The following is a 25,000-nucleotide window of genomic DNA, read 5'->3' as shown; positions in this document are numbered from 1 at the left end:
CTAAAACCTCTCGTTTCTTGGGTATTTTTCTACCCATTCGTCGTTAATGGGTTAAAGGAGGTGGACAGAAATATCATCTCAAATAGCCAAATAGTCAGGCAGCTTTTAAATATCTGGAGAACGAATTTCTCAACACAAAAATTGTTCTGGGCTGTTGTCTATCTCTCCCCTGTTTCCTATATCTCCTCTATTACCTATCTCTACTCTGTTGCCTATATATCGCCTATTTCTCCTCTTTTACCTATCTCTGAATAGTTTATAATCCCCCTTGTCCTCGTTGCCCAATCAGGGAGAAAATCTTTAGATGTAACCCACTTGCCCGTGGAAGACAAACCATCAACCATATCATCCTATTTTTTGTTTTTCTTGTAAAATTTAATTAAAATTATTGGAATTTTTTCTAGGGCTTCTTACATTGAGCTTAACCTGAATATTTCTTATTTAACCCATTTCCTATAATTTTCCTCTTTATTGTTATTTTTTGAAATAAATTAAGAAATACTTCTTTTGTTTTCCGAAAACCAAATCCATTGTCTTTCCTCAGACTAACATTTAATATTGACCAGTAGCAAATACTCAAGGGATGGAGGAAGGTAAAACAATAAAGAAATCATTTCGTTTATTTTTACAGGTACCCAAATAAGTGAAAGCAAACAAAGCAACAAAAGACTCCTTTCCCCATACCTACTTGAAGGCAAAGTAGAAAGGGATTTAAATACATTAAACTAAGACCCGATAGCAAAAGGTTCAAGTGAGTCAAGCTAAAGTAAACAGTCACACAAATCCTTGAGACTAAGGTAGTCCTTCGACGGACTGCTCTATTCTTGAGGATTATGGGCAAGTACAGTGAAATAATAAACAAATAAACAATTAAATACAAATTTTTCTTTTGCAAGCATACCATCAACTATTGTTTTTTAGGACTAAGGAAATGTAGAACTTCCATAAATTTTTATACAAATTGTCCTATATTAGTGTACGAGTATGATACTCAATATACTCTTGTTTAACAAATTGAATATAAATTGTAACATTTGTTGTCTATTAGCAACAAATGGAAGGCAATCATACAAGAATTTATTCATGTAAACTAGTTTCATTATATTGCTTTGATATCGTATTGATATGCTGCAAAAAACAATTTTCAATGTAAAGCCTAAATGTATGCAATACTTTTTGAGATACTGAGTATGGCTGCAATAGGAAAAGCATTCATGATTTTCACACACAAAAAAAAGATTGTTTATTGTAGCAATTTAATATTCCTACAAGAAAAGAGGGTTTATTCATTTTGCTATTCCGGTTTCAATACCTTTGGTATATTGAAAACAAGTAAAAGCGTGCTAATTTCTCCTGGGCCGAATCTAGGGAACGCAACATTATAGATTCTGCTAAAATATGGGAGCTATAAATGGTTACAGCCTGATTTGGACCGTACTTGGCACAGTTGTTGAGAGTCATAACAAAACACTATGAGCAAAACTTCAGCTAAATCGAATAAAAATGAAGGCTTTCAGGGGCTCAAGAAGTCAAATCGGGAGATCGGTTTATATGGGAGACAATCAGGTGATTTTCTCCCGTTCGGACCGTACTTGGCACAGTTGTTGAATGTCATAACCGAGCACCATATGCAAAACTGCAGCTAAATCGAATGAAAATTGTGGCTTCCAGGGGCTCAGGAAGTCAAATAGGGAGATCGGTTTATATGGGAGCTATATCAGGTTCTTAACCGATTTGGACCGTATTTAGCACAGTTGTTAGGATTCATAAAAGAACACTATGTACAAAATGTCAGCTCAATCGGACAAAAATTGCGGCCTCTAGAGGCTTAAGAAGTCAAATCGGGGTATCGGTTTATATGGGAGCTATATCAGGTTCTTGACCGAGTTGGACACAGTTATTGAAGGCCATAACAGAACACTATATACAAAATTTCTGCCAAATCGGATGAAAATTGAGGCTCCCATGTGCTTAAGAAATCAAATCGGGAGATCGGGACGCTTCCATGTGCTTAAGAAGTCAAATCGGCAGATCGGTTTATATGGACGACAGACGGACGGACGGACATGGCTAGATCGAATCAAGATATCGAGACGATCAAGAATATATATACTTTTGGGGTCCTTGATTAATATTTCGAGGTATTACAAATGGAATGACTAGATTGGTATACCCCCATCCTATGGTGGTGGGTATAAAAATGTTCAGACTAGTTGGCGATACTCCTGTGTTAATCCGACTATCTGCTTGTCTGAAAGTCTATCTGCACGTATGTTTGTCTGTCTGTCCGTCCATCTGTCTGTCCGTCTGTCTGTCCGTCCGATTGTCTATCCGTCCGTCGGTTTGTCTGTCTGTCTTTCTGACCGCCTGTCTATCTGTCCGTTTGAATATCCTCTCGTATTTCTGTTTGTCCGTCCTCCTGCCTCTCTATCAGCTGTAATCATGCAACAGTCTTTAAAAATTTAAATATTGAGCTAAAACTTTGAACAGACAATAATTATCCCATTACGCTGACATTTTTCTCCTGTTTTTGTATACCCACTACCTAAGGATAAGCGGATTATTAATTTTTGCTATTCCGACCCTTTAAAGTATGTATATTCTCGATTATCGTAGAGTCGGTGATAGTTTCGGCCGAGAATTTCTCCTACGAGACAAGTATTCCGGCCAATCCCTTTGATATGATATTGGAAAGCAGTGTCTTCTACAAACCTAACTCGCTTATGAGGTAAGTATTGCGGCCAATCTCTTTCAAACGATATTGGAAAGCAGTGTCTTCTAGATACCTAATGCCCGCAATACTAAGATTGATGGTCAGCGAGCTACTGGGTCTGAATGCCAGCGGCAAAAGAAGTTTTCAACAACGTCCTTCCTCTGGAAATATCTAGGGCGTCATTTGTGTCTGACTACGATGAACTTTAATTGGGGAAGAGGTGCAAGGACCATGGTGCTGACAACTTTGACTACACCACAATGAGGCTAGAACTAACCCATAGATAGACTGGAGTCAATGGCTAAAAATTTGGAAATGCAGAATTAGAAATTGCGGGCTGAATTGGAAAGGCTATGGGGCACACGGCCTACGATAGCTACTACTAATTGCACAACCATCACGGCTGCTACACTCGACTTGAAGCCTGTTAGCAATGACTTAGCCATCAACTCAGCTGCTGCGCACCACCTACAGCTAGCTAGGGACAACAAAATCATCAACTCAGCTGCTGCGTTTAATATGCAGCCACCTAAATCAAAGAGGTGCAACTGGAAGCAGAGAAGTAATCAGAGAGGTGCAGATGGAAGCAGAGTTGCCAATTCAAGATCAAAAACTGAAGGAGGTGTGACAGGTAAGGCCAGCCCACTGGTGAGGTGCAACTGGAAGCAGAGAATCAATCAGAGAGGTGTAACTTGAAGCAGAGATGTCAATTCAAGATCAGAAACTGAAAGGCGTGACAGATAAGGCCAGCCCACCAGAGAGGTGCTACTGGAAGCAGAGATGTCAATTCAAGATCAGAAACTGAGGGTGGCGTGACAAGAAAGGCCAAGGTACAGGTAAGGCAAGCCCACCAGAGTGGCGCAACTGGAAACAGAGGTGTCAATTCAAGATCACAAACTGAAAGAGGCGTGACAGATAAGGACAGCCCATCAGAGAGGTGCAGCTGGAAGCAGAGATGTCAATTCTAAACCAGAAACTGATGGAGGCGTGTCAGGTAAGGTTAGCCCACATATTTTAAAGATGTATGGGCTTAACCTGAAAGAACTTATGTCTAGGCTGAAGAGATCGTTAGAGCATGAACTTTTTAACAGAGACATAAGGAGTAGAAATATGATGGGGACCATGCTGGGGTCAAGCAGTTTCTTATGAGAAAGGGGACGTCCTTTTGAACGCACACGCCGGGGAGTTTTAGGCCGTATACTCTGATGGTGAAGGGCTTGTCGAGCACATACGAGGTAATTGATCTGAAGACTTTCCCGGAGGCGACATGTATTAAGCTCATGTACGCTAAATGGATAGTACAGGTGGACCAGTGTTCTGACCAGGAACGCAAAGTCGAACGGAGTCGACTTTTTGAGGCCGGAGTCGGACTACTGTGAAGGAGTCGGAGTTTGTTCGGAGTTGTGTACATTAGCCCCGATTCCGAACCGCTCACCGACCTCGGCTTAATTCTCTGACTCCGACTTAGACTCCGTTTCAGGGTCGGAGTCCGCAGCCCTGGTTCTTACGTAAAGGCTTTTCGCAGACAGCAATACATTTTCAGTTGCAAGTTGGATATGGTAAGGAAGGAGGAGTCACCCAAAGCCACAAATACCAAAGATTTGGTTATGTTTCTACCAACTGCAGTATGGCATTGAAATGCTTGCGATGTGAGTCTCTACATAAACTGGGAGAATGCACAATGCCGCCAACCGGCACCAATAGTTAGAGGGTCATACCCAAGGACCCCGCCATTGGCCATAATATTAAGATGGCAGCCCCGCCTTCTTACTATGCCAACTGCAAGGCGAATGGACACTTGGCCGGCAATAAAAACTGCCCGATGCGCCTGAAGGTACAAACTCATATGGAAAAGAGGAAAATGACTGCTAAGTCTATGAGAAGGGCCCAGCGCCACCACCGGCGAGAATGTCTGCTTCATATGCCAGTGTCTCTAGGCATGTTACAGCAACGAATATTCCCCCAGTTGAAATACAGACTGAGACAACCCTGAGGGCTGATAATGCTAAGGCCTACTTCAACGCGGAATACGGACGATTGTTCGAGCAATACTTCCACCAACATATGGCCAATAATGTTGGATTGGCGTACACTTTTAGGCGGATGGAATCCGATGCAGACAAAAGGTCGGCTTTGTATGGGCAGGGCTTGAGCATAGCTCCTGATGAGCCTTAGATGTATTTTGAGAGATGAAAAGAGAAAAATGACTGCTAAGTCTATGAGAAGGGCCCAGCGCCACCATCGGCAAGAATGACTGCTTCATATGCCAGTGTCTCTAGGCATGTTACAGCAACAAATATTCCCCCAATTGGAATACACACTGAGATAACCCAGAGGGCTGATAATGCTAAGGGCTACTTTAACGCAGAATGCGGACCATTGTTCAAGCAATACTTCCACCAACATATGACCAATAATGTTGGATTGGCGTACACCTTATGGTGGATGGAATCCGATGCAGACAAAAGGTCGGCTTTGTGTGGGCAGGGCCTGAGCATAGCTTCTGACGGGCCTTAGGTGCTTCTGAGAGATAATGGTTTGCTGTAAGACTGGGAGGGGGTTGTACCATTACTTATCGCAGAAGATTCAGTCAGTTTGACATGGATGATGTGGTTCTATGATGGCGCAGTGATTGACTGCATTTACGAGTAAGAGTAGTTATACTCTACACCACCACTGTGGTAAAGGGTGTTTTTTAAGCATTTATTTGCAACGCTAAGAAGGAGTAGAGCTAGACATTGACAAGTATGCCGATCGACTTAGAATCACTTTCTGATCCGATTAAGCTATGTCCGTCTGTCCGTCCGTCTGTCTGTCCGTTTATGAGTCCATGTATTTTTGTAATCAAGGTACAGGTCGTATTTGTTGTCCAATCGACACAAAATTTTGCATGTGTCACTTTTTCGGCTCAAGGACAAACCCGGTCTTAGACCTGATATAGCTCCCATATAAACCGATCTCCCAATTTACCTTCTTCACCCCCTGAATGCTGCAATTATTGTCAGATTTAGCTAAAATTTTGCAGATAGTGTTCTATTATGACTTTCAACAACTGTGTTAAGTAAAGTCCAAATCGGTCTATAACCTTATATAGCTCCCATATAAACCGATGTCCCGATTTGACTTCTTAAGTCTTTACGAGCCGCAATTTTTGTTCCATTTGGTTGAAATTTTGCATGCGGTGTTCTGTTACAAGTTCCAGCAACGGTGCTTAGTACGGTCCATATCAGTATATAACCCGATATAGCTCCCATATAAGCCGGCCCCTCGATTATCCTTTTTCGGTTCCTAGAAGTTTTAATTTTTGCTGGTTTGATAGAATGCCCTTCAACTAAATTTGTATAAATTTTTAGCAGAAGCCATGGTGGTGGGTTCCCCAAATTCGACCTGGCCTGTTGTCTATAAAAAAATACCGGGCAAAGAACTTGACAAATGGGATGCATGGTGGAGGGTATACAAGATTCTACCCGGCCGATCTTAGCTCGCTTTTACTTGTTATTCATACAAGTAAAAGCCCCCCGGTCGGAGTCCAAGTAGGTGTCGGTGTATTATGCCGGAGTCGGAGAGCGATTTGGAGTCGGGGTAGGCGTACAAACTCTATGCCGGCTCAATATGAACTCTATGCCATCTGGAATAGGCGGAATGGAGGATAGGTAGAGGTTAAAAATGCCAGAGAAATCAACCCATCCTGTTTCACCCTACGGGTTTTCCACCTCATATCACTAAATTCCACAAATGACGGGCGACCACTGAGATAATTCGCTACCTATCGTTTCAGGGCTGGCTGGAAGGATGTGTTGGCAATGTCCTCAAATAGTTTTGCATGGCTGGCCGTTTCGAATGCCTTCGATTGGTCCAGTGCCACGAGGACCGTCGTATCACATGCTCTCGCCTGATTGAAGCCACATCAAATGAGTGTGGTGATGGCATGCGAAAAAGTTGTCGAGCTATGTCCAGTCTTCGAAATCCATGCTCATGCTCGGCGCTGCAAATAGTTTGACATAATGATTTTTTTTTAATTTTTGAAATTTGTTACAAACAAAAAACACTTTTTTAAATTCCCTTCCTTTTCCAATATGCTTTTAACCATTTTGAAAACATTTTTGCAACTTTTTTTACTATTGCACATTGCCTTTACAGCCATGCCATATTTCAAATGCACTGCAAATTTCCTTATGCAATAAAAGTTCTTCCACTTTCATACCACCTAGAAGTATGCTGCACAATTTATGACTTATTTTGTGCATATAAAGAAAACTATTTTATTGCACCATGAAGAAACAGATGATTCTTGCAAAATAAAATAAAATGTGGCCAATGTCTTGCAGCAGATGAAAAATGTTACTTGCACAAATTTTTGAGAGAAGGTTCCATTCGTAAATGTAATGAAGATGTACCATAAAATAAATAGCTGCATTGAAAAACTATGTAGATGGGCAATAGACTATGAGAGAATGAAGAACATAATCATAAAATTAATAAAAGAGAAAAAATTGGACATGACAATGAAAGGAAACTGGTTGGGAACAGATGGTGGAGGCAAGAAATAATGCAGAAGAATATCGGCAGCTCTTTCAGCAACTTTCAAAGAGCCAAAAGTTAATTCAGGATGAGTGGTCTATGCGACAAAACCATGAAAATTATGTCATTTTGCTTACCATAGGCAGGTTAAGTTCGAAAATTTACTTTATCGGACTATAACTGAGGTACAGAGCCTTTTTGTACCGGATAGTTTCCTCTCAAGGCCTAGGCCTAACTATTTCGTTTTATACGGCAACTGCATAGTTACACTGTCCAAAACCGGTACCTTATCTCAACAGTCGTCTTCAGCAATCTTGTAGGTCGGCCAAACAAATTTTGCTGGGATCAGCAGGTCGATATTGTCAATTTATGCGATTAATTTCGATTTCCAATGGGAACACGTTTATCACACCCCTCTTTAAGTTGTTTTTCTTTCACATGCCTTCTGACTACTTTGTCTGCTATCCTTTAAGCATTTCTATGCTTGAAATTTTGCACAGAAACTTCTTATTGATGAAGTCATTGGAGATTGCAAATGGGTCATATTGGCTCAGATTTGGATATAGCCTCCATATCAACCTTAAATTTTCGTCCAATTTGGCTGAAATGTTGTACACTATATCTTGTTATGTGTTGAGTATGGGTAAATAGTAAATAGGTCTATAACTTGATATAGCTCCGATATAAGCCAATCTCTCGCTTAGCATTGTATGGCGTGCCCTTCAACTTATGTTTATGTTGTGTACATTTTTAGTAGAATCCATGGTGGTGGGTTCCCAAGATACAGCCCTGTCGAACTTAACACGTTTTTAGTTGTTCTAAATTGTGATCGCCTGTCCTTCCGTCTTTATAATAATTTGTCTGTCTATTTTTCTATCTGTCGGTATTTCTGTCTGTCTGTCCTTCTACCCCTCCGTGTATCTGCGTACCCGTCTATTTAGGTGTCCGTCTGTCCTTTTGTATTTCTATCTGTATCTGTCTGTCTGTTCGTCTGTCTTTCCAACTGCCTGTCCGTCTATCATTCGTCTTCGTCTGTTCGTCTATCTGTCTAAAAACCCACCCTGTGTCACCGCTTTCGCACTACTTCAAGGTGGACCCCTGTCTGCGTCCAGTCCTCCGTATTCGTACTCTAAGCCACCTCGTCCAGGTCTATCTTCTTCCTGCGCAGTAATTGTTCGGCATATCTCATCGCCGCCTCCCAGTTCTTCATGTCTTCCAGTTTCCTCTGGACAATTTACCTAGGCGAAACGTCGCGTATCGCAGTTTCCAATCGCCTTTCACCTCAGGGTTCGCAGTGGAAGAATGTGTGTTCCACATCATCTGCCACGTTTAGCTCCTCATAAATGCACTTGCTAGAGGAGCATTTTCCCGTTCTATGCAGATGTTCCCGGAACTAACAATGCCATGTCAACATCCATGGCACGTAATAGTTGACGTTGCCGTACTTCCTATCTCTCCACATTCGTACATCGGTTATTAGTCGCCGCGTCCACCTGGCCCTACTCTCATTCGTCTACCTTTGTTGGCATCTCTCGATTGTCTACTCTCGTACAGCTCGTGTAGGATTCATTTGAATCTCACCCTGTCCCCTCAGGATGTTGCACTTCGCGGTGTAGAGCCTGGTGCGCGCTATGACCTGTAGGTCTATCGAAACCATTGCGGCTATTACAAAGGTTGCGGGCTCCGCCACTCTCTGGTAGGATGATATGACTCTAAGAGTCGCCGTCTTCTCTACCGAGAGCATGGATTTCGCTCGGCATGCTCACTGCAGGGTCTGGCAAATCCGGCTGCAGGAATAGCGGCGCAACTCAGTTGACTGATGGCAAATATAGATGGGTATCTCCCAGAGAGTCTCCGTCTGCTCGGCAGAGGCCCAACTATGTTTGCCATCATTCGACTGAGTTGCGCCTTTATCCACGCGGCCTTTGTGGTAGCGTGCCAGATTTCCTCTGCATAGGTCAGCTTAGAATCCAGTCGGTTCCCTAGATATTTGACCGATCTCTAGGTCTTTACCAATATCTCATCTACGAAAATGGATATTTCCAATGGGATATTTTTTCTCGTCAGAAGTAGCAACTCCATCTTCTCCATCGCAGATTGTAAGCCGTGGTATTCCAGCCAGTACTTAGTGCTTGGCATCACCTGCAGTAATTTTCGCTCTACACCTTGCCGTGATGACTGCAGCAATGTCGTTAACATATCCTACCAGAAAGGTCCGTCTGGCATTTCTCTTTGCAGTATTCCATTATAACTGGAATTCCAAAGAGCAGCTCCAAGTATGGATCCTTGCACCTTTCCTGATGTGATCTCATATTCATTCGCTTCACCCTGAGAGTTTTAGATAAGTACACTGTCACGCATGTAACTTCTCATTATTCTCATCAGATACGCCAGGATATTAAAGTCCTCTCTGAGTGCTTGTAGGACGTCAGACCATCTAAGGTCATTGAATGCGTTCTTCACATCCAGTGTGGCAAAGAGTATAATCGGCCTAGAGTAGTGGTTTCTTTCGCAAGCCGTCTCTACTATCTACTCTACCTCTCTCAAAGCTCCGATGGTGGACATTCCTACCCAAAAGCCATGTTGTCTCATTGAGAGTCCACCTCCCTCAATGATGGGAGCCTTGGCTTTATAAGTCGCTTCAAAAGCTTACCGGCCGTATCAGCATACAGAGTGGCCTGTATGAGCTTAGGGATGTTGGATCACCTTTGCCCTTGCCTATGAGCACCAGCTTATGTCTCTTCTATGGAAATGCAAAAATGCAAAATGGCCACGAACAAACTGAGGTACAGGGTATTACAACTTAGTAGATTCGTTTTTAACACCCAGATGGAAGAGAGATAGACCCATTTATAATATACCGATCGACTCAGAATCACTTTCGGATTCCATTTAGCTATGTCCGTCCGTCTGTCTGTCCGTCTTTCTGTCTGTCAGTCTTTCTATGTTAATTTGTGTACAGAGTACAGGTCGCAGTTTTCATCCGATCGTCTTAAAATTTGGTACAGACATGTTTTTCGGCCTAGAGACGAAGCCTATTGAAATTAAAAATAAATCGGTTCAGATTTGGATATAGCTCCCATATATATGTTAATCCGATTTCCAGCAATAATGCAATAAAATGGTAATTAGTTAACCGCTATGGCAAGCAAGGGAATTTATTGAGCCATATCGCCAAAATTTCGCACAACGCTTTCCTCGACGACTACCCCAATATCTGAAAAGTTTGCACGAAATTGGTCCAGGTTTAGATATTTATATTTTCGTCCGATATGCCGTAATAATGCAATAAAATTGTCATATGTTAACCGATTCCCTTGAAGGTTAGTAGGAAGGATTTCCTTTTGACTCTTAACATTACTGATGAATTTCATAGAAATCGGTTCAGATTTAGATATAGCTGCCGTATTTGTACTTCGCCCGATTTTCACTTCTAGAGCTATTTATTTATTGACCAATCTTGCCAAAACTTTTTACAACTGTTTCTTCATCAACTGCCACAATATCTGAAAAGTTTGTTCTAAATCGGTTCAGATTGAGATATAGCTCCCATATAAATTTTCGTCAGATTTTGAAAAATATTGCAATTAAATGCTTATTTGTGAACGGATTCTCTCGTAAATTAGCAGGAAGGAATTTCTTATGACTCTCTACATTACTGGTTAATTTCATAGAAATCGCTCGATTTTCACTTCTTAAGCCACGGCACGTGTATTTATTGCCTCATCTTGTCAAAATTTGGCACAACGCTTTCCTCGATGGCTGCCACATTATCTGAGAAGTTTGCTCGAAATCGGTTCCGAATTAGATATAGCTCCCATATACATTTTCGTCCGATTTTGAGAAATATTGCAATAAAGTGCTCCTTTGTCCGCCGTAGTTTCAACACATTTGCTCGAAATGTGATAGGAATTGTCCACCGAGGTCCATCAAAATTGGTTCAGAACTGGATATAGTTCCCATATTGTGCTTAAAGGGGTTTTTTACAGTTGTCACCGGCAGACTTTTGCCCTTCCTTACCTGGTTCTTAATTCATTTAGGGTACACCATGTTGTATGAGTATTATAATCTTGCAATGCATACAAACCATACGCCACCTGGGACTACTATCTCATGTAAAAATCTGAATTTGTGTTTGTTTGTTCCGTATAGACTCAAAAACGGCTGAACCGATTACCTTGAAATGTTCACAGATTGTGTAAGTTGGTCTGCAAGAAAACACAGGCTCCCCCTTACCCCAAAAGTACTACCCAAAAATAAAAGTGGAACGATCGGGACAATATGAGATTCAAACGAAACGTATTCAAGAGTAGAGTACGAATTTCACAATAAAAATTGGGTCCAAGTACCTGCGGGGCCGCCCCAGCCCCAAAACTCTTTAATATAGGTTTATTTGACAATCATGACAATATGGGACTCAAATGAAAGCTATTCGAGAGTAGACTACGAATATGGTCAGGAAGAAGAAATATGCTTTATAATTTGTTAATATCGCAAGGGGGCGGACCCTCCCCGTTACCCCAAAAATATCACCCAAAATCACAAGTGGGCCAATAAAGACAATAAGGATATCAAATGAAAGGTATTAAAGAGTAGAATACGAATATGGTATTAGAAATTGGGTCCAAGTACCCAGGAAGTCGCCCTAACCCCAAAATATCTAAAAACAGACATATTGATCATCCATATCAATATGGGGCTTAAATGAAAGGTATTCGGGAGTTGATTACGAATCTGGCATACAAAATAAGATCGTAGTGTAATGGGGTCACCCCACCCCCCAAAAACCCCCCAAATGGGCAAATGACCCATCGTGACTATATGGGACTCGGTTTGTTTGTTTGTTCCGGAAACATAGTTTATATAATTTTTTGATATCGGATGGTGGCTGACCCTCCCCCTTACATCAAAAACGCCATCCAAATCCAAAAGAGGACTGATGGGCACAATATGGGTATCAAATGAAAATCTTATTAAATTTTGGATCCACGTACCCAGCGGGTCGACCCAACCCAACCCAAAAACTCCTCTAAACAGAAATGCTCGAAGTTCCTATCAATATGGGACTCTATTGAAGAGTGTCCGGCAGTAGATTACAAATATGGCATAAAAAATTAGGTCCAAATAATGGGAGGTCGCCTCACTCCTAAATACCCCTAAATGGGCATATCAGCCGACCATGGCTATATGGAATACAAATGAATGATATTTGGGAGTTGATTAAAAACATGACATTAAAATTTGCGTTCAAGACAAGGTGGCTATTTTCCTCCTAAAAATACGTCGAATAGATTAATTGACCCATTAGGCAATATGGGACTCAAATGAAAGGTATTTGAGAGTAGAAAAAGAATTTGATATCCAATTTGGGGGGTACGCACTAAATCACTCCTTAAACTGAACGGTATTTGGAAGTAAAGAACGAATTTAAAATCTATTTTTAGGGCAAAGTGCCAGCGAGCTCCCCAACCCCGAAACACCCTCCAAACAGTTCATACTTACCGACCATGACAAAATGGGGTTCAAAGTAAAGGGATTTGGGAGTGGACACGAATTTTTATATCAATATTTGAATCGAAATGTTTCCCCTAAAAAGCACTTCTTACTACCCTAATTTCAAAAATACCAGATCTTGGAGATTGATAATGCGATTAGTACGAAATTTTTGGCACTCTAACAATCACCAGAAAAACAACATGGTATCTATTGTTGGGAACGGGTGCCGCGGGGACATAGAGCCATGTGTTTGGGGAGCTGCCCCACCCCAAAATACCTCCCTCTTATATAAAAGCTAGGGTGGATATTTATTGATTTTCGGGAAATTTATATTAATTTTCGGGATAGAGACCCTGGGGTCCACCCCACCTTCAAACACAACTCATTTACCGATCATGCCATTATGGGACTCATACGAAATTTTTCTGAAAGTAGAGCACGAATCTTATATTTACTTTAACGGCCAAGTGATCACCCCCGAAATACCCCCTAAACCCGAAATATTTACCAATACAGTAATATGGGGCTCACAGGAAAGGCATTTGGGAATAGAGTTAAAATTTTCCCGGAGTCGCGCTGGGTCAAACTTTTCATGCATCAATGAGTCCTTTTGGATTCAAGTTCTAGAGTTTATCAACGATAAAGGACCTTATTTATAGCCGAGTCCGTAAGATGTGCCGCAGTGCGACACATCTTTAGGTAGATTGATGCATGGTATGGTACCTCGCAAATATCGCCAGCATTAAGAGGGAATAACCACCGCTTTAAATTTTGTTTGAAGTTCCGCCAGGATTCGAACGCAGGCGTTCAGCGTCATAGGCAGACACAGGCTACAGTAGCACGATATCCACATTCAGAGCGAAGTGTCCCCAGCCTAAATAAATATTAGAGAGTTAAAGAAGGCGAAACGGAGCGGGCCCTGTCAACCTATGAAATCATGTAACAAATACAAGGGATTATTCAATTGAAGAAGATGCCTACTTTTAAGCCACAAAAGCCATAAAGTACAACTTTGCCATTAACCATTATTTCAGTAATGGGATATAATCAAAAACAAACCATGCCCTTAGGGTTGGGTTTGCCAAGATGCATCGAAACTGCTTTTTAGATTTCATAACTCAATTGTGCTTGAAAACAATTCACTTTTGGATATGGCATATATTATCCACATGAAAGTTAAAGGAGTATAATTTCAGCTTCCAAAGCATACTCTAGCTTCCCTTAAAAAGTAACCCCATATACAGCACCTCACAAATACCTAAAGATCTTCATCTAGGCCATCTAGGAAGAAAATCTCGAGAACAAAAAACATTGTATGGGAAAAATCATAGAAAGCATGGAGCATAATCACTCAATATTCATATGTTTCGTAGCTAAACACAAACTTAAGACTTATGGGAGCAAAGCATATCAACGCAGATACCCCTCAAGGCACATAAAAGTGAATCAATCGTTTTGGGGTCATAAAAGAAAAAGCTTTTCGGCGCCACATATCATAGGAATACGAAAAGAAACCATAAAAACATTATCAGCTATGAAAGTTTTCTTGCTCAGTTATAAAAGGGGGAGAAGAAACATGAAACATTGAACGGGAGAAGTAAAAGAAAAATTGAACTCTTAAAGAAATTGGAAAAATAGCAACGGAAATCGTGACTTATGGCAAGCCGCGGGTAATATGGGAAAATAACCTGAACCAAACATATATTACCAATGAGCCATGGGTGCTTGATGAACTTTAATATTCATGAAGAGCATTGCAACAGGAAAAGCAAGAACCAGTCAGGGAACCATAGCAAAATATTGGTTGCCCAAAAAGTAATTGCGGATTTTTTAAAAGAAAGTAAATGCATTTTTAATAAAACTTAAAATGAACTTTAATCAAATATACTTTTTTTACACTTTTTTTCTAAAGCAAGCTAAAAGTAACAGCCGATAACTGACAGAAGAAAGAATGCAATTACAGAGTCACAAGCTGTGAAAAAATTTGTCAACGCCGACTATATGAAAAATCCGCAATTACTTTTTGGGCAACCCAATAGTTGCATTTTTGGGGAAAAACGCCACATATCATAAGAACAGGTGAAAACATATTTGCATAGCTAAAGCAGAGCCGATAGAGGCCTTTAGTATTCTAAAGGTCTGTATCGGCTCTGCAATCAAGTGTGAATGACTTCTCTTTGGATCTTAAGAAAGGTAACATAGCCTTAGGAAAAATTCACTATACACATGTACAAACCTCATTTCGCATTTATCACCCTCTTTTTAATTTACATAGGAATTTAAGATGGCATTTGCGACCCAGCACCTTTCCCTTTTATTGAAGAAACCTGACAATATTTCATTTCTTTTCTTTGTCAATATTTAAGCCTTAAATAGACTCCTTTGTTTGCATACCTTTGTGTGTTTGCCTTTTGTGCACCTCATTAATTGCCAAATATATTTAATGAGCTATCAATGTAACGATAATGTTGCTCGGACATAAACTCATCATATTTCAAATGTTTGGTGAATTTTATGAGCACCAATAATAATTATAATAAAGAATAATGACCTTAGGTCATATAACTTAAATTAGCGCCGTAATTTATGCTTTCAAAAGTAATTAAAACAAATAAAGCCAACAAATTGAAGAATGCCCAAGGTTTGCCAACTAAGGAGGTCATTTGGAGGGGAGGGCCAAAATATGGCAAGGAGAAATATTTCATAGTTGAGAAGGAGACAGTTTTTTTTCTAAAGAATAATCATTACAAATTTGGATTTGTGACAACTTTTTGGTACAACTAAAATTTTCTGGAAAATCAAAAGTCATTGTGAGTCTAACAATTAGAAGCTTAACAAATAAGACACAAGAATTTTATAGATTTTTGTTTAATATTTATTGAAAGGTTTTTGCCCTTTGTGGTTATTCTTGTTGGTCCTTCCACAAGTATTCAAAAAAAGCTTTGAATGTATGTTAAGAAATGGAGCAAAGATTATCCATTTTCAGAACATTGTCTATAAACACCGCATTGGTGTTTGTTCAAAAGCTTAAAACCTGGCCATACACAGACATTTTTTCTTTGGCAGAAATTTTTTTGTCAATGAGACACTTAAGGCCTTCAGCAAGGTTTTTCAACAAAAATGTTTACTGAAAATAAGAAATCATTCTTAAAAGTCAATAAGAAGCAGCAACAAATGTGAATGGCCGAAAAAACAACAAAGCCAAAGATCAAGCAGGACCTGCAGCCAAAGTCGAAGAAAATCTGTTTCTACCTTAGGGTAATCAGTTGAGTTTTCTGACAAATGGGTTTGGAGCCAAGTATAGCCGGTTTCTTATTAGAGGTGTGCACATGAGTTGTCGTGTCACGTGATTCGAGAGTGAGATCCAAATCCCATTACATGGCAGTGGGTGACTTTGATTGAATTAAAAGTCTTCATACGTGATCATGAATGAGTGAAATCATGCTCACGACACTAATCATGATTCACGAGAAAATCACTACTCACGAAGAAATCACGACTCGCGAGGAAATCACGCTCCACCAGAGAATCAAGACTCACAAAAGAAAAGCACGATTCGCGGGACTCTCACGAGAAAACGAAGGAAGGACTGCAGAAAACTCTTCAATAGAGCGATAGCCACAAGAGGACCTTAAGATTGGGATATCTATAAGACTGAGCTAAGAAAATATAAGCAAATGCAAATTTTGCCCATGAACATTCCACTAAGGAACGGGGGCAAACTTCTAACATATCAATGAGTGCAGTCCGATTCAAGTTTTAAGCTCAATGATAAGGGACCTCCTTTTTATAGCCGAGTCCTAACGGCGTGCCGCAGTGCGACACCTCTTTGGAGAGATGTTTTATATGGCATAGTACCTAACAAATGTTGCCAGCATTAGGAGGGGAAAACCAACGCTGAAAATTTTTTCTGATGGTCTCGCCAGGATTCGAACCCAGGTGTTCAGCGTCGTAGATGGACATGCTAACCTGTGCGCTGCGGTGGCCTCCTAGAAAATATAAGGGCGAGCTGAAAAAGGCTCCTCAGAACAAATCCTAGGTGGAATTCTGCAGCTCTGTGGAGGATACATCTGAGGCCTCTAGGCTAAAGAATATTCTGTCCTCCAGACCTATAACGGTGGCGTATTTTCAGAAGTCTGAGAATTTATGGACAATGTCTAGTGAGGAAAGACTAGAGAAACTCATTGATACACATTTCCTGGGAAATACTCGAATGAACAAAGTGGCTTCAGAAGAGGTTGTCACCGATAAAGATTCGTCGGAGGCCATTAGAGAAATTATGTCTGAGCCGAAAATCCTTTGGGCGATAAGAAGTTTCGACTCCTTTAAGTCGCCAGGTCCTGATGATGTATCACCGCTTGAATTACAAGCTGTATCCGATGGAATGGTTCTTTAACTTATTGAGATATACTCTCCTTCCATCACCATGTCATATATACCTGTGGGAGGGGGGGGGGGGGGGGGGGGGCACTCTCATTCCGAAAGCAGGAAAACCTTACCACACGAAGGGCGCCCCTGTAGCCGAGTTGGTAGCGTGCTTGGATTACCAGTGCAGGGATCATGGGTTCGATTCCCGTCAGAAACCTTGGTCTGTCGCTACTGTGGTATCACAATGGACTTAAAAGGGAAAAGTTTTCCATTGGTAGACATGGAGACAGAGACATACTTCAGGAAGCTCTACATGCAACTTTGAGGTGGGCTATCCAAAGTGATCTAGGCCTAAATCTGTGCAAGACAGAAGTAGTTATTTTCTGCAGGAGATACTACTTGCCTACACTGACATCTGTCTCCTTGGAAGGAGAGAATGTTCCATTGAGAGAAAGTGCAAAATACCTGGGTGTTTTGCGGGACAGGAAATAGAATTTCAAATATCAAACATTTTGGAAAGGGCAAGAAAGACAACTCTTCCCCTATACACCTGCAAGAGAGCCATTGGCAAAAGTGGGGGGTTTAGACCGCTTGTCATGCTTTGGGTATATACTGCTGTTGTCAGACCTATAATACTATGTGGTGATGTGGTCTGGAGGACGGCGCTTCAAAAGACCAACTACTGTTCAATACTCCACCGGATCAACAGGATGGCTTGTTTGTGCATCACAGAGGCATGAGGATTAATTTAATACTATGCCCCAGGACATTGTGGCTAGACAAATTTCTGCCATGAGGTTAAGGGAGCTTTCTCTTTGGTCATGTGGCGGCTGCGGACACTATGTTATCCTTGATACAATGTCCGATATTCCAGGCAGTGTGGATTGCAACCTACCTGAGCCTTTCTTTGATAAAAAGCACTGTACCACTATTCCTTTTAGAATCCTTTAAAACTACCATCTCCCTGGTTATAGGAGTTACATAGACTTCTATTCGGATGGATCCAAACTAAATGACCAGGTGGGCTTTGGGGTGTACTCTGAAAAGCGAGAACTGGGCATATCGAGAGATTACTCGATCACGGCAGTGTATATCAAGCGGAAATCCTTGTAGATAAGGAAGTGGTGCAATGGCTAAGATATAATGTCACAACGACAACTGGCTTAAATGTCTTCACAGACAGCCAGGTAGCCATAAAATATCTGGAGAACTTATTTCTGAATACGAAAACCTCCCTCGACTTGAGATAAGTCAGGTAATTGTAAAGCAGACGAGCCAGGGAAAATGGAATCTGTGAGTATGCCTCTAGCGACATGATAGCTTAGTTTTCAGGATCAGGCCCGAAGGGCAACGAATAATAGATGGTCGCAAAGAGGGGGCTGTGAGCATTCCATAGCTAAGTGGCCTAATCTAGACTTGAAGAAGTCTGCCGCTTTGCTGTCACTGGCTAGAACAGACGTCTCAGTCTTTGTGTTCGTCATGACAGGTCACTATCGGCAATCGGAAAACATTCTGACAGACTAAAGGTTGCCAGTAAAGACTTTTACAGCATCTGTGAGGAAATCGAAGAAGAAAAGATAATTGAATACCTTCTGTGTGTGTGTCCCGGACTAGTAGTCAGGAAAAGTTCCACTTCATTTTTTTTTTTTTTAGAACTTCTCTGATTTAGCGGATGTGGACATTCGCAAATTGTTGAGCTTTTTAAAGCGATCTGGATGGTTCAACAGTAGGAAGTAGAAGGCATCTTCCTTCTTCTGTTCCTGTAGTATCACAATTGACGAAAACGTCTGAGTCCAATGGTAGACTGTCACTTAAACCTAACCTAGCGACACCCGAGACATTCAAGACTCACGTAAAAAAGCACAAAAAAAACACAATTTTTTGAATGGCCCTCACATCATACTGTGTTTGAACATAAGAACTCAGCACCACTGACTCTATTGGAAAAGTATGGATGAAGTAAAACAACTTTCTGTCTACAGATACTAGAGTGAAATGAGCCTTTATTGCGCACTCTAGAGGCTCAAGAAGTCAGGACCCAAGATCGGTTTATATGGTAGCTATATCAAAACATGGACCGGTATGGCCCATTTACAATCCCAACCGACCTACATTAATAAGAAGTATATGTGGAAAATTTGCGAATATGTTCTGCCATAAAAACAGATGTGAAATTGTGAACAATGACTTCTTCCATGACCTCCACCATATGTGCTATGTATGGCCTGAATCACCTTGCAACTTGATATAAAAGCCGATCTACCGATTTTACTTCTTGAGCCTCTAGAGGGCGCAATTGTTATCCAACAACTATGCCAAGTATGGTTCAAATCGGTTCATAACCTGATATAGCTGGCATATAAACCGATTTTGGGTTTTGACTTCTTCAGCCTCTAGAGGGCGCAATTGTTATGCGATTTGCTGAAGTTTTCTACTATGCTTCTACTATGGTCTCCATCATCCAAACCAAGTATGGCCCAAATCGGTCTTTAACCTGATATATCTTCATTGGAGCAATTCTTATCCCTTATTCTTTGTTGGCCTATAAATGGATACCGGGCATATAACTTGATATGCCATCTTATATACCATCCATGGTGGAGGGTATATAAGATTCGACCCGGCCAAACTCAATATGCTTTTGTTTATTGTTTATCCGTCTACAGTCCTGTCGGTTCCTATCGAGGGGTATCAATATAACTTCAAATTCGATTTAGCCATGAGCGTCCATCCATCGATCTGCATTCTGTCTGTCTGTCCGCTTGTCTGTCTTTCTGTGCACGAGTCTTGCCAGTTATCTGTCCAGTTGTCTAATCCCCAAACTGCTCTCACGACTGGAAGAGGTCTTAGGGGAAGAAAGGGACATTCCTATTTGGTTGACACAATGGGTTGTTCTAAGCCTCCCGACATTCGACCCAAATATGGTTTAGATCGGATTATATTTTGGTATAGCTGACATATAGAGGGATCTGACGATTAAGGGTTTGAAGCCCATAAAAGGTTCATTTGCTACCTGATTTCGCTGAAATTTTTAAATTGTTTCAAGCCTCCCGACATCCGATCCAAATATGATTCATATCGGACTATGTTTGCAAATATCTGCTATATATCGGTTTATATGCCCATTTAGGGTCTGAAGCGCATAAAATCTGCATTTATTGCCCGATTTCGCTGAAATTTCAAATGGTGAGTTGTTTTAAGCCACCCGATTCTAAATCAAACCAAATTTGGTCGTATTTACCTCTGCGTAACATCTGGATCCTAGAGAATATAGATATGACTGTCCAAATTTACCCATCTGTCTATCTATTCAATCGTCTGTCTCCATGTCTACCAAATCATATTTTTTTCCATGTGGGTAAACTGCGTTACTTACCTTCACCTGTGCTTTGCCACATTGTTTTTATATAAATGTCAAAGCATACAGTCTAGTCATATCAACCTTATAGCATACTTTCAGGCATTCTTTTTACAACAAAACAGAAAAACTAGTATTTCTTGATAATATTAAACACTTTAACACACGCATAGGAAAACTTTCTCAATCATGCATTCATGGCATCTCCAGCTGTGTGGAATATTTCCTTGTAAGCTATATTTTGTTGTTGTTGTTGCATTTGCAAAACTTTGAAATGTTTCCAATATTTAGTAATAGCATGAACACTTTGGTTCTTTTTTTCTCTCTTCACATGTAGTAAATGGGACAACGAACTGGGAACATATGCTGCATTACTTTTTTTTTCAATGTGGTGAAAATATGTATCGTTAGAACTTTTAAATTTGGAATTGGATTACGTGTCATAAGAAAAATAAAATACACTTTGTGTTGCATTGTTTTGTTGCGGCAAATATGGGTGGAAAGAAAATAAGAGACAAAAAGGAGACAAAAAGAGACAAAAGTAGTAAAGATGCTGATGCAAGCTTTTGATGAGAGAAACGAAATAATAGAAAATTTGAGGGATGGACGGACGGACAGATAGGCAGAGTGACAGACCAACGGACTAACATACAGACGGGAAGAAATAGATGGACAGACAGACGGACGAACAAACAGAAAAATTTAAATCGGTTTATATGGGAGCTATACCACATTATTGACCAATTTGAACCTTACTAGACACAGTCATTGAAAGTAGTAACAGAACACCGGATGCCAAATTTTAACCCAAGTCCGACAAAAATTGCGGCTTCCAGGGGCTCAAGAAGTCAAATCGGGAGAACGGTTTATATGGGAGCTATACCAAGTTATTGACCAATTTGAACCTTGCTAGACACAGTCATTGAAAGTAGTAACAGAACACCATATGTCAAATTTCAGCCCTGTCCAAAAAAAATTACGGCTTCCAAGGGCTTAAGAAGTCAAATCTGGTGATCGGTTTATATGGGAGCTGCATTCAAATCTGAACCGATATGGCCCATTTGCAATCCCCAATGACCTTCATCAATGGTAAGTGTAAGTAAAAAATTTGAAGCGGGTAGCTGTATGCCTTCGACAGCTATCGTGATTTCGACAGATTTCGGATGGACGGACATGGCTATATCGACTAAGAATGTCGAGACGATCGAGAATGTACGAACACTTTATGATGTCTTAGACGAGTATATCGGGGTGTTACAAACTGAATGACTACATAAGTATACCCCCATCCTATGGAAGTGATGAGACTCTCTCTGATAGAGAGTCTGACGTACAAACAGACAGATGTGCAAAAATGTCGACAAATAGATGGACAGACAGACGGACAGACAAACAGACGGAAACACAGGCGTATATACTGATTTATGTACAGACGATCAAACAGACGGATATACAAACTGACAGATGGACAAAAAAGCGGACAGACAAACAGATAGGCGGATCGAAAGACAGACAGACGGACTGACCGACTGATATAGAGATGGATAGAAGGACAGACAGACGGATAGACAGGCAGACTTTTGAATGAAAAACAGAGATATAGAGAAACGGACGGTTGGACGAACGGATGAACGGACGGTTGGACGAACGGATGGATGGACGGATGGACGGACGGATGGACGGATGGACGGAAGGATGGACGGACGGATGGACGGACGGATGGACGGACGGATGGACGGACGGATGGACGGATGGACAGACGGACGGATGGACGGACGGATGGACGGACGGATGGACGGACGGATGGACGGACGGATGGACGGACGGATGGACGGATGGACGGACGGATGGACGGACGGATGGACGGACGGATGGACGGACGGATGGACGGACGGATGGACGGACGGACGGATGGACGGACGGATGGACGGACGGATGGACGGACGGATGGACGGACGGATGGACGGACGGATGGACGGACGGATGGACGGACGGATGGACGGACGGATGGACGGACGGATGGACGGACGGATGGACGGACGGATGGACGGACGGATGGACGGACGGATGGACGGACGGATGGACGGACGGATGGACGGACGGATGGACGGACGGATGGACGGACGGATGGACGGACGGATGGACGGACGGATGGACGGACGGATGGACGGATGGATGGACGGACGGATGGACGGACGGATGGACGGACGGATGGACGGACGGATGGACGGACGGATGGACGGACGGATGGACGGACGGATGGACGGACGGATGGACGGACGGATGGACGGACGGATGGACGGACGGATGGACGGACGGATGGACGGACGGATGGACGGACGGATGGACGGACGGATGGACGGACGGATGGACGGACGGATGGACGGACGGATGGACGGACGGATGGACGGACGGATGGATGGACGGACGGATGGACGGACGGATGGATGGACGGACGGATGGACGGACGGATGGACGGACGGATGGACGGACGGATGGACGGACGGATGGACGGACGGATGGACGGACGGATGGACGGACGGATGGACGGACGGATGGACGGACGGATGGACGGATGGACGGACGGATGGACGGACGGATGGACGGACGGATGGACGGACGGATGGACGGACGGATGGACGGACGGATGGACGGACGGATGGACGGACGGATGGACGGACGGATGGACGGACGGATGGACGGACGGATGGACGGACGGATGGACGGACGGATGGACGGACGGATGGACGGACGGACGGACGGATGGACGGATGGATGGACGGACGGACGGACGGATGGATGGACGGACGGATGGACGGACGGATGGACGGACGGATGGACGGACGGATGGACGGACGGATGGACGGACGGATGGACGGACGGATGGACGGACGGATGGACGGACGGACGGATGGACGGACGGATGGACGGACGGATGGACGGACGGATGGACGGACGGATGGACGGACGGATGGACGGACGGATGGACGGACGGATGGACGGACGGATGGACGGACGGATGGACGGACGGATGGACGGACGGATGGACGGACGGATGGACGGACGGATGGACGGACGGATGGACGGACGGATGGACGGACGGATGGACGGACGGATGGACGGACGGATGGACGGACGGATGGACGGACGGATGGACGGACGGATGGACGGACGGATGGACGGACGGATGGACGGACGGATGGACGGACGGATGGATGGACGGACGGATGGACGGACGGATGGACGGATGGACGGACGGATGGACGGACGGACGGACGGACAGTCGGACGGACAGTCGGACGGACAGTCGCATGTGATGTTCTGCTAAGACTTCCAACAACTGTGCCAAGTACGGTCTGAATCGGTCTGCAACCTGTTATGGCTCCCATAGGAACCGATCTTCCGATTTGACTTCTTGAGCCCTTACAAACCGCAATTTTTGTCCGATTCGGCTAAAATTTAGCATGCAGTGTTATTTTACGACTGCCAATAACTGGGCCAATTACAGTATAAATAAGTCTATAATCTGATATAGGTCCCATATTAACCGGTCTACCGATCATCCTTGTTCGGTTCCTGGAAGCTTTATTTCTTGCTGGTTTAACAGAAGTTTGGTATGTAGAATAAAATTATGTCCTTTAATTAAATTTATTTGGTGGGTCACCAAAGATTCGGCCAGGCAGAATTTAGAATTTAGCACCTTTACTTGTTTTACAATAAAATGGTTTTTACTCTTTAAGCACAACTTCATAATGACTCAATTGGCATTGAAATCCGTTTAAATCCCTTTAAAATTCCATATAATTTTTAATCCTCCCCGACATTGGCCTTGGCTTATACTATGGCAATCCAACTAATATTGGGTTTATGATAATTTATTCCATTGTTATCACTCGTCGAATTAAATAGATTTTAAAATTCAATTTAACTTATGTGACAGCAATGCATTAAAACCATTTCATAGATAGCAACAAGCTGTTGTGCAAATGAATATGTTGGCGATTATAATCTCAGTAATAAGCTTTCGATTACAGCAAGGATATTGACATTTAATTAGATGCAAATAAACTGACAAGAAGAGGGGGAGTGACAGGAAGAGAAAAGGCAAGCTGTCATGATTACCAATGGGACTATGAACAATACTCATGGCATACTAAAACTGGACGAAAACTTTGTTTCTTAACCAACAGATAATACATAGAAGACGATAACAAATGAATAAAGCCAAAAGATGGACAAAACCAAAAATTTCACCAATAGCTTACAAAGAGTTATCCATAGTAAAAAAGTTTAAAATTAAAATTTTTGTCAATTATTTCAATTCCAGGATTTTTGTATTTTCGTTGGGCTCACAACTTTTCATATTTCTACTGGATTAACTCTCGCATTTTTTTTTTGTTCCCCCCTCCAAACATATTCGGCCAACTTTTCCCTCCAAAGCAGAATGCAAAATAAATATTGCCATTTAATTTGACAAGGCTCACTGGCCGGTTGGTTCGTTCGTGTGAGTAAATTTAATTAAAAAATTGCATTCATACTTTTTG

The sequence above is a fragment of the Stomoxys calcitrans genome, chromosome 4 (assembly GCF_963082655.1).
Source record: "Stomoxys calcitrans chromosome 4, idStoCalc2.1, whole genome shotgun sequence".
Lineage (NCBI taxonomy): Eukaryota > Metazoa > Arthropoda > Insecta > Diptera > Muscidae > Stomoxys > Stomoxys calcitrans.
This window is presented reverse-complemented; position numbering follows the sequence as displayed.